The 11,112-nt window shown below is 43.8% G+C and overlaps 1 pseudogene; it reads right to left on the minus strand.

The window, feature by feature from the left end:
- LOC101654338 overlaps positions 1 to 9,141 on the minus strand; it is a 65,668-nt pseudogene extending 56,527 nt beyond the window's left edge.
- Positions 9,142 to 11,112: the final 1,971 nt, after the last annotated feature.

Genomic DNA, 11,112 nt, shown 5'->3' on the forward strand with positions numbered 1-11,112 from the left:
TTGTTGTCTATTATAACCACGCCCACCCTGTCTCTGTTGATTCAGTGCTGACACCTGCCCTCTACCATCACGGGAACCAATCAGCCCCATTGTAGGCAAATGTTGGAGTTCACTTAGGGCAGTGAATCCTGGTGCACATAAAATAGCAATTACAGGAGTCTTAAGAGATTCTGGGGCCCACTCCACACACTTATTCCTTATGGTTGTGGTATAGGGTATGTCCTAATACAGTGTCTCTGAGAAACCACCACCGAATCCCAACCATTAGATCTGAGTAGCATAAACCTCAGTCGAAACTATGGTGTTTTATTGAGGTTGATCTGTTTACTGACTGATCTTCCCCACTAGGGAAGAGCTCCTTTTTCAGGGTTCTCTGTATTCACAGCACGGAGCTGTGTCTAAATATAAATGCTCTTTGAATGTATAAACTCATAACACAGCTGAGTAGCTTCGAATTCTCTCAGGAATTTGTATCAGAAAGTATTTGCAGTTTATTAGCTAGACAGTATGCACATAAATTTAAAATTAGTTAAATTGTGATTTGTAAATATGCTCTTTTGATAACTAATGAGTCATCCTTTTTCATATCTTGGTTCGGTTTTCTGCAGTCAAGATTCCCAAACCTTAAACCTTTAGTTTCCAAATCAGCAGCATTATCTTAAAACTGGGAGAGAAATCAGAGAGGCTTTGAAGAAACGGCATGTTGGTGGCATCTGTTGTCCTCAGTCGCTTGCAAGACTGATTGCCACATGCCTCAGGTCAGGCATGCCTCAGGGTTCTCCATCTGGCCCTAACTGTTCCTCCACAGCACTGTCCACTGGTTAGCTGGGTTGAAGAATGCACCATAGGGGCCACACAGAACTCTCAGACAACACAGGATTATGGGGCTTATTAGGGAAGCAAATCGGTTACAGTTCATATGAAAAATGCTTCAGGGGACACTTGTTCAGTCAGGACAGTGTCTCCGCTGCCATGACCAATGGCAGGCCTTTCTGGCCCTCAGTCACTTGGCCTGGCCACGGCTCCATGTCACAGAGGCTCTTTTAGGGAAGGCAATGGATGCCCAAAGAGCTGGTCACTCTGCCGGAAGCCTAAGTCAGAAGGCACTCAGTGCCAGCTCCAAAGGTCAGCAAACAGCCCCCTTCCCCTCCCGCCCCCCAAGTAAGTGCCCAGAGGTACCCCACTCCATGAGCCAACTTCCTGCCCACAAACACTTGCCCTTATTTGTGTTTGGGGCTGGGGGGTCCACCAGTCTCCTGGCTCGACTGCTTCTACCCCTCTGCTGTTCCTTCCATGTCAAGCTGGCTCCGACTGAAGGAGGTTCAATGTGCAGAGAGCCCTGGGTCCAAAGGACACCTTCCACTCCGGCCTTTGATTTCTCGCTGGTAGTGAAATACACATTGCTGCTTCTAAGATGTCTCATTTCATACCCAGCAGGCTGGTGATCACAATAACTCACAGCGGAATGATAGACTCCTGTTAGTATCTCCCCCTCCCCCTGCTCCCCCTACCATCTTACCCAAACCCATCAGGAAAATGAAGGGTATTTGGTAAGAGTAACTAAGGTTATGGCTTGAAGCACCATATTAACTAACTCACTGCATTGCGGGCTGTATGCATCCTAGTCAGGAAGATTCAGAAGCTGACTGGATAGATCACTGTTAGGAGGAAAACCCATTTGCAGAAGGGTGAAATGGATGAATAACTTCCAAGATTGCACATGTCAGAAAATTCTTAGATTTCTAATTCAATAGTCATGCTCTCTCAATGTACCTCACCATCTAAGGTTGTGTGGTTGTTTTGTTCCTGTTACAATGGACACAGACCATTTTTAAAAATAGGAGAGCTTGTTGTTGAAATAGACCCGATCCAGTTTGTTAAACTAAAGCTGAGATGTCACCAGTTTACCGACTCCACCAGCACAGGGACTTTATCCAGGTACAGGAAGTTCTTAGTGTAATTCCTGTGCGTTAAAACCTAAATTCAATAGCTGCTGATAGTAGATCCTGACACAGGGAAATCCTAGAGTTTGACTTAGTTGGTGTTTTCATTGGCTGCTTTTTCAGAATTGAATCATCAGACCTTTCCCCCCACCACCACCCCCACCCCCCCCCCACCCCCCGAGGGCTTTCTGGGTGGACTCCAATCACTAACTACCCTTTAGGCTAGAAGCCATGCATGTTAATCGTTTGGGCCACCCAAGGAAGCCTGTTATAATATTCTTCTAATTTGGGAGGTCTGAGATATTCATCCCTTCCAGAGAGAAGCAGGTATGAATATTTACAAATATTTAAACAACAGCCCCGTTCTACAGTTAAGTGATCAACTTTTCTATACGTGACAATTTATTAAGCCATTACCACAATGCACCCCGAGGGGGCGCCATAGAGCTCTGGTGCACGTGTTCTGGGACTAGATTACACGTGTGCTAGATACAGCATGCTTTCTTTGAGATATGGATCTTCCAAGCCTCAGTGCAGACAGAGCACTTGAATACATCATCTCTCCTGGGCCAACCGTGTCTCTTTTTACCCCAATGCCTCAATAACAATGTCGCTATTGTTAGAAGCTGCCAAGGCAATTTTGTCTCAGAACAATGCCACATGACAGCACAGAACTATCCCAGAGGATTTTGTAGGCTGTAATCCTTACAGGACTAAATAGCTCACCAGGTCTTTCTCCAGCGTAGCCAGTGGGTAGGTTTGAACCATCAACCTTTCAGTTAGTGATCTAGTATCTAACCGTTGTGTTAACAATGCTCCTTGAATGTTAGTGTTTTTATTTGTTTGTATTCTTTTGTTTCTATTTCTCCCACTCTCCTGCAAGCAATATTTGAAGCTCTTAAATTCACTGAACAGCTTTGACCTGCTGGTTATTTGACAAAAAAACTTTTAGTATAAATCCTATGGTAGATCTGATTCTATGTTCACCTACATAAGTTAGGTCTCCAATATGCTGCTCAAAGCAAAATAAACCAAAAGACTCAATTTAATTATTTAGTTGTCTGGGAGAGAAGTGAAACAAAAACACTGAATTTTTACAGCAATTGGTAGCATTTGGCTTATCAGTGAACTTCTGGTCTTCTTAGTAAAGCCTATTATCATATGATTAAAAGACAGGTGACTAGTTCATTTAGGTGAGGCTACAGTGGTAAAGCATTGGGTTACTAACTGAAAGGTCAGTCGTTTGAAACTGTTCTCAGAGAAGATGAGGCCTTCTACTCTCCGAAAGAGTTACCGTCTCAGAAATTCTCACCCAGGGACACTGAGGAACACGGCAGTTTTACCCTGCCCTTCAGTATGAACCAGAGTTGACTCAATGTTCAGTGAAATTGGTTTTTAGCTGCCCCACAAAGATTTACAAAGCCCTACAAATCCTATAAGGCAGAGGTTGGGAGTGTCTAGCCCCCAGGGTACATAAGGCCTGTGAAATCCTCAATACCAGCTAACATCACACACCTCGCCTGAGAGAAGCCAGTCCAGCCATCACATTAGGGGTTAATTAAATGTTTGACTGGCATGACTGGAAAAATGATGTTCTAAACATCCAAATGGCCCTTTGTAGAAAAAAAAAAAAAAAGATTCCCCAGCCCTACTATAAAGCATCCCTAAGTCGGAATCCAATTGATTGCAGTGTTTTTCTGTTTTGTTTTGTTTGCAGATTGGGGAGGGGGGAGGGGGAGGTAGAGACAATGCATTGGAGTCATGGTGGTGTGATGGTTATGCATTGGGCTGCTAACCACAAGGCCCACAGTTTGAAATCGCCAGCCAGCTCCAAGGGAGAAAGATGGAGCTATGTACTCCCATAAAGAGCTACAGTCTTAAAAACTCACAAGAGCAGGGCTCCCCGTCCTACAGGGTCGCTATGAGTCTGCATCTACTGAATGGCAGTGAGTTTGAGTTTGGGGGTGGATGGGTGTTAAAAGCCAGAAAGGGAAGCCAACGTCCTATGTATATAACTTGAGATGAAAATCTCCGATCAAACTATTAGTCTTGTAGGGACACGTTTGAGAGATAGTGAGAGCCAACATTGTGCTAAATGCACACATCTTATGAAATGCTCTTACAACAAAGAGCACAGAAGATGTTCTCTATTTTTTCTAGAGGAGAAACTGAAGTTCATGGTGGGGGTGGGGCATTCAACATGATAGAATTCGATCTGTTCTTGGTGGTGTCTATGTTCCCTCAGGTAGACAAGACCCTTGGCTGATGGAGCCAGTTCTGTGGTTGATGATGGGTCTATGTTTGGGAGACTGGAGCAACGATTCTGCCCTTTCTTTCATCAGAAGTATCTATTGAGCTCTGTAAAAGGGTCATAAATGTAGATGCATCCAGATATCATATTTTTCGAGAGCTCCCCAGATGATTTTGCTGTAGAGAAACATGGAGAACCGCATCCTGAAGGGCTCCCCATTTGAAAACTGACTTGCCATCAAGTCAGTTCCAACTCACAGCCTCCTATGTAGGACAGGATAAAACTGCCCTGTGGGTTTCTCAAACTGTAACTTTTTAGGGGCGTAGAAAACCTTGTCTTTAGTGCGCACAGTGGCTGATGGTTTCCGACTGCTATCTTCTGCAGTGGTAGATAGAGAGTTAATTAGTAGAAGTAATAAAAAATATGTTCAGCTAGAGAATACAGGAGCCAACACAAATTTAGTCATAGGCAAAATTCTCAGTGACTTTTTGCTGTTTCTTAGAGCAGTGGTTCTCAACCTTCCTAATGCCGTGACCCTGTAACACATTTCCTCATGTTGTGGTGACCCCCAACCATAAAATTATTTTCGTTGCTACTTCATCACTGTCATTTTGCTACTGTTATGAATCGTCATGTAAATATCTGCTATGCAGGATGTATTTTCATTGTTACAAATTGAACATAAGTAAAGCATACCGATGAATCACAAAAACAATATGTAATTACATATTGTGAAATATTTATTTCTAATGACAAATAAATGAATTTTTGTCTTGAAGCATGGTGTAGCATGGGTAACAGCCTTCATGCTGGGTACTATATGTGGATGTATGGTTTTTCCAATGGTCTTAGGCGACCCCTGTGAAAGGGTCATTCGACCCCCAAAGGGGTTGGGACCCACAGGTTGAGAACCCTGGTCTTAGAGCATTGTCTACTTTTCAGGTAGGTTCTCTAATTCATCAGAGTGGTCATGCAGAATTTACAGACAATGCTCACAATTAAGGGGTTCATTTTCCAATTCAACAGGTTAGTTTAGGTGAGACATTCTTAGGATACAGACACCCAGTAGGACCATGCTAACAAAGTTCTTTCAGGGCTGCTAATGAATGCCAAAGGGCATACCACTCCTGCTGTAAGCCTCACCCAATGGCACGCAGCTCCAATTTGGTAGGTCAGCAAACCCAGCTCCTGAATCACGTGCCCAGAGGCACCCTACTGCAGCTGCACTCCCCAGTGTGTTCGTTCCTACCTATCCATTTCATACATTGTATTACCAGCCTGACCTCTGTGGCTGAACAAGTATCAGGACTCCAAGGTACACAATAGCTGCTGCACAATGACTCCAGGTCACTTGGCAGGAACAACAGTTCAAAGGTATTCAATCCAAGCATAATTGTATTTAATCATGACTGTACATAACATAAATAATTGGGCAAACTCTAAAGCTTTCAGACATTGCATGCATTCATGAGCTGATCTTTCCCACAACAGGTATCCAGCCATATTCACGACTACTCAGCGAGTGGTAAAGAGCTCCTAAAAGGGTTCAAACATCTCAACTCCTAACATGTACCTAAGCCTATAGATATGAGCATAATAATAACTACCCGATAGGTTATGATAATTAGATAATGTACATAGTACACTTCAAAGTGCTTATCTCCTAGTAAATAATTAATAATCAGCTGTTATTATTTTTATCTACCATGCATACTCAAATATAAGCCAAGGCCCCTAATTTTAAAATTAGTTAAAGTTAGACTGTCATTGCCTAACTTTAAAATGCTGGGCCTTGGTTTATATTCGAAATTGTACGGTACTTTGTTTCATTGCCCTTCATTTGTGCATACTCAAAAATTCACTGCCTTACAGCTCATTCTGACTCCTGCCAACCTTCTAGGGCAGAGTAGAACTGACCCTGTGGATTTCTGCGGCAATCCACACTCATGGGAGCAGAAACCCTCCTCTTTCTTCCCAAGAGCTCCTGGATGGGTTTAAATTGTTGTTACTCTACTGTGTCACCTGTGCATAGGAGCTGATTAAGGCTAGTGCCAGTGAGCATCTCTTTTTCGATCACCGGGCTGGAGGCCCCTATGTTGCTGTTGTTCCTGTTTGGTGCTGACCAGTGGGTTCCAACTCACAGGGACACTGTGTGCACCTCAGGCCAACACTGCCTGGAGCTCCGCCAGTCTCACGATGGCTATGTCTGAACTTATCGGGGCAGCCCCTGTGCCAACCCGTCTGGTCAGGGTCCTCCTCTTTTCCTCGCACTCTAAACTTTACCAAGCTTGATGTCCTTTTACAGGGCTGATCTCTCCTGATGACATGTCCAAAGTAAAATTTCTATTATATTTAAAGGAAATGGAAAATTAGACATTAAATAAACCTATCAAAGACACCAGCAAAGCACAAACAAACCATACCCACCAAAAAGATTGAAAATGGCAGCATCCGGGCCTTAAAAAAGCCCTGGTCCATCAGGCAAATATGCCATCTAGCATTCCCTGTGCCCAGTACCTTGTCTTTTGCTTCATCAGGAGCCTTGGTCGCTCACCTGCGACTGACTTCCTTTAAAACCAATAGGTCTCTTCTCTAGGGTCTCAGCAGATAAGCTTTCACAGGTAGGTAATCAATAAAGTCTCATTGAAGGAATGAATAAATGAGGCCATCTATAATCATTCCAGAAAGTTCTCAGTAGCTGAGGTTTGCTTGCATTGTGCTTTTTTATGTGTTAAATACTTCAAAACCGATGAGACAACAGCCTACCAGTGCCAAAGTGTCCTATGTTTCCAGATGATGGGGAGAGAAATGAAGGTCAGTACATTTGGAATTACATTATTCTACATTCAAATTAGCCCCAACTCATTTTTTCATGTAGAACCCAATTTTTTCAATTAATGATTGTTGTGGGTTTTTTCCAGACCCACATTTGGCAATTTTGTCACTTTGTGCGGTTTGAAATCGTTTAACACTTTCATCCCTCTCAACTATCTTTATATTTTTACTATGTTCTTCATTAGAGTAAAAGTTTTTTTTAAGGGATAAAAGAGAGATGCTAAATATATATTTAAGATTTTTTCAGCAAACTAAGCTGATCTAAACATAGTACTAGTAAGCAAATTTATATATTCATAGAAATCATTCCAATATTTAAATTAGCATCTATAAAATAGTTTTTCACAAGGTAACAATGGGCTTTTGTTCACTTGTTCTTAAAAAGATAGTCTCAAATAATGCAGCAAATCTAAAAGAGCTCTATGCTGTCTCAGACAGTCCCTAAGGATAGTCCCTAATAATTTTTCTAACATCCCAATGCCTTATCCAATTATTTCTTAGTGTTGACGAATAAATATAAAGAGTGTGAGACAATTTTCTCCAAGCCATGCATTTACAAATGTGTTTGCCTTTTCTAAATTATATTTCCTTTTTTAAATAATGGCTTTGTCATTTCAAGTATATGAGAAGGAAAACCTGTGCTTTAATTAAATATGCATCCTACCAGTGATGTTGGCGAGGCGGAGGGTTACCCCTAACATGTTGATAGCAATAAAGACCAGTTTGTACATGAAAAGACAATGAAGGAAAAAAGTAATCCCTTTGAAACAACTTAAAAACAAAACAATTCACCGTGCTTTATATCAACAGTTTGCATTTTACGACAATGACAAAGAATCACGTACAGATTCAGAGCATCCTAGGGCTCTCTGTATGTCCTAAGAAAATGAACACTTACATTATTCTCTGTACTGGTTTGGGGGTGGGGACCAGCTGGTCCTGTACCCCTGAGACAGGGCAAGCAACTTTAAGGCCATCAGTCGTTTGCAAAAGGAACGGAGAATTAGAAAATCAAACACATTCTTTCTCTTGGGAGTGGAGCTCCAGGGCCTTTTGTTCACTGTTACACCCAGCAAATGATATTCCGTAAATCAAAAAGTGGAGGCAGGGCCCACGAACACAACAGATCTATTCCACGTTCCCGTTTCAAAAAGGAAAGTTATAGACGCTATGTTACAAGTCCCAACTAGGTAGTGCCAAAAGGACATCCGTTTCTTCTTCTTTTTAATCATTTTATTGGGGCTCATACAATTCATCACAATACATAGATCAATTGTGTAAAGCACACCTATACATTTGTTGCCCTCATCATCCCCAAAATTCGCTTTCCCTTTCTTGGCTGGTTTGTGCTCCGACCCTTGGCGAGCAGTCTGGTGGGCTCGGCTTGCTTTTCCCTGCGGCCTTGAAGGGAGCCTGTCAGCGTCTCCTCCACACTCGTCAGGGCGCCTGCCTCGTCAAGCCCCACGACTAACTGGGGGCAGGAAACGGAGTGACCAGCTGCCTCTTGGCAAAACATTCATCCCCATCTTCAACCACCCGTGGGCTCCACACCTTATCCACATCATGCTCGTGCCCACGGGTCACAACCACTTCTGCACCCACTGTGAAGGGCACTCCTCTGCCATTGTCGCCGCGGGTCAGACCACACAAGATCACAGAGGAGACCTCCATCCCCGACACAGTTGGTCCCAGCATTTGCCGAGTCTGCTCCATGATGGAAGATCTGGTGAGAAACCTTCCCCGCAGCAGAACAGGCTCTCATCCACGATGGCGGCCATCGGCAGACCGTTCAAGCCGTCCATGAACGTTTTCCAGAGTTTACGTTCATCCCAAAATCCATACATTCTATTGACGCTGGCACATTGGTGGTTCCCTCTGAGAAGTAAAAACGTCTCGGGGTATTTTGTTTCCTAGGCCCGAAGGAGGCAGTCTCCAGGGACTGCTTCCCCAGGTCTATGGAGTCCCCAGGAAATGGGGAGTTGCTTTCACCGGACTCAGGGTCGAAGCCGATCACAGGATTGCCCATGGATGCCACCACGCATTTCAAGGTGCTCCAAGCTTCAGCAGGGTAGGCTGACTGTGAATGACTCCCAGAGAGACTAAGCACAGGCCACGCGTTCAGCTCCTGCAGTTGGACGTTCTTCCTAGGCTTGGGCCTCTGCGGTTGGTGTTGAGTTCATCTACCCTGTTCCCCCGAAAATAAGACAGTGTCTTATATTAATTTTTGCTCCCAAAGATGTGCTAGGTCTTATTTCTAGGGGATGTCTTATTTTTCTTTATTGTTTTATTAAAAGAGACCTCGCACTTCCTGTGTGCTCCAACAGCGCTGTGGCTAACAGTGAGTTGCGCCCACCGCTATGGTCCAGAGTCCAGAGTTATGACGTAGCTTCGGGGGGCCTTATTTTCAGGGAGGTCTTATTTTCGGGGGGATGCCTTGTATTTCAGTGAGAGGCAAAACTGTAAGTAGGTCTTATTTAGGGGGAACAGGGTATGTCCTCCATTGCCATTCCTCTGTCTACCCTCCCGCAAGGGTGCCTTGGCCAGTGGTGCCGGGGACTCACTCACACCCCCTTCCCAAGCCAGGAGCACAGACAGGGCGGTGGTGGGCGGCTGTGGCAGATCCCCCACCTCCCACGCACCCAGCTCCCTGCTTCCTCTTCCACTCCCCTCTGGAACCATGAGGAGAAATTAAAACATATTTCTCTTAACATTACCAAAACTCCCTGATTGAACAGCTCTGACCCATCCGCTCGTCTAAAAATCTATTCAACACTTGAGGGCAATCAGTCGTATTGTGTTTCTGGTACTTGGTTATGTGAAAATTCACTGAGGCTCAATTTTTAGGCCTAAGCAGGCTGTCTGATTTTCAACAAAAGTGCCCAGAAAAGTACCGACTCTGTAGTAGCTGGTTGAAAGAGCGGATTATCTGCTAAGTTGTCTAATGCAATCATCTCATTTGCTACGTGGAGAAGCTGGAAACATCTCAGAAAGGCATACTGAATGGGAGCCAGGGCCAGGACCCTGCGATCGCCCTTGCGTTTCTCTTTACAGTGAACCACATCTGTCCGTGAGGGGCCACAATCCTCTCTGGGCTTCTGGCGCTCCTCTGTTTCTCGCGGTGTGCACCAAGACTTCAAGGCCCCAATTACTCTTTTACCCAGGCCGTTTCTCAGTGTTGTTTATACAGCTGGGAACCTTGAGAGCTGAAGTAACCGCTCCCTGTGGGCAAAGAGCAGGCGTGCTTACTACTTGCTAAAAAAGCTCAGTCTGAAGCCCCTGGATGCCTCCCCCGTGGGACTGGGGAGAGGGAAACTCATGCAAATATGCTCTTGTCCGAGTTGCTTGTAGGACAGTGAGTAATACAGTCCTTTGTTTCTGATCCAGGGACTCCGTGTCTTCGGCCAGCATTTAGGAAACACCGACTGAGGCTAACTCAGGAACATGTAGGAAGAGTAACATCAAATCCCAGACCCAGCACTGTCTACATTTTGCTGGAAAATTCACCTGTACAAGTTACCCAAATAGTTGGTTTGACTCAAATGACTAAGAACATAACAGAGGGATCAATGTGGAAAACATGCAGTGGCTATGGTATATACGTGTTTCCATTACTTTTTATTCTACTAAGCTCTTATGCTGATTTTGGTCAAATCATTCATGTCACTTCAGAATTTATATTTCACCAACCTTAAGATTGACTAATATATTCAGAGCTGGTAAGCATAGCGTTACCCTGAAGGTCAAAATAAATTATGGAAGAAATAATTCAAAGTCAATGGGTGTTCACCATAGATAAAAGAAGCTCCTGTCTATCTCACGAAGATTTGAATACAGAGGTTGGGTGAGTTGACAAAAAAGGTTTCTGGCTAGGGAAAATTGAATTAAAAATTTTTTTTTAAATAAAGCCAGAGAGTTGCCAGTCATGGGATTTGTATGTGTCCTAATGAGCCAGCTAAAGAAGTTAACTACAGTGAACCCTCGTTTATCGCAGTTAATCAGTTCTAGACCCTACCATGATAAATGAAATTCCGCGAAGTAGGATTCCTTATTTGTAAATCAAATATTTTTGTAGTTAGAGCATAG

The sequence above is a fragment of the Echinops telfairi genome, unplaced genomic scaffold, assembly GCF_000313985.2.
Source record: "Echinops telfairi isolate 266 unplaced genomic scaffold, ASM31398v2 ScPeMD7_7469;HRSCAF=8507_1, whole genome shotgun sequence".
Classification (NCBI taxonomy): Eukaryota; Metazoa; Chordata; class Mammalia; order Afrosoricida; family Tenrecidae; genus Echinops; species Echinops telfairi.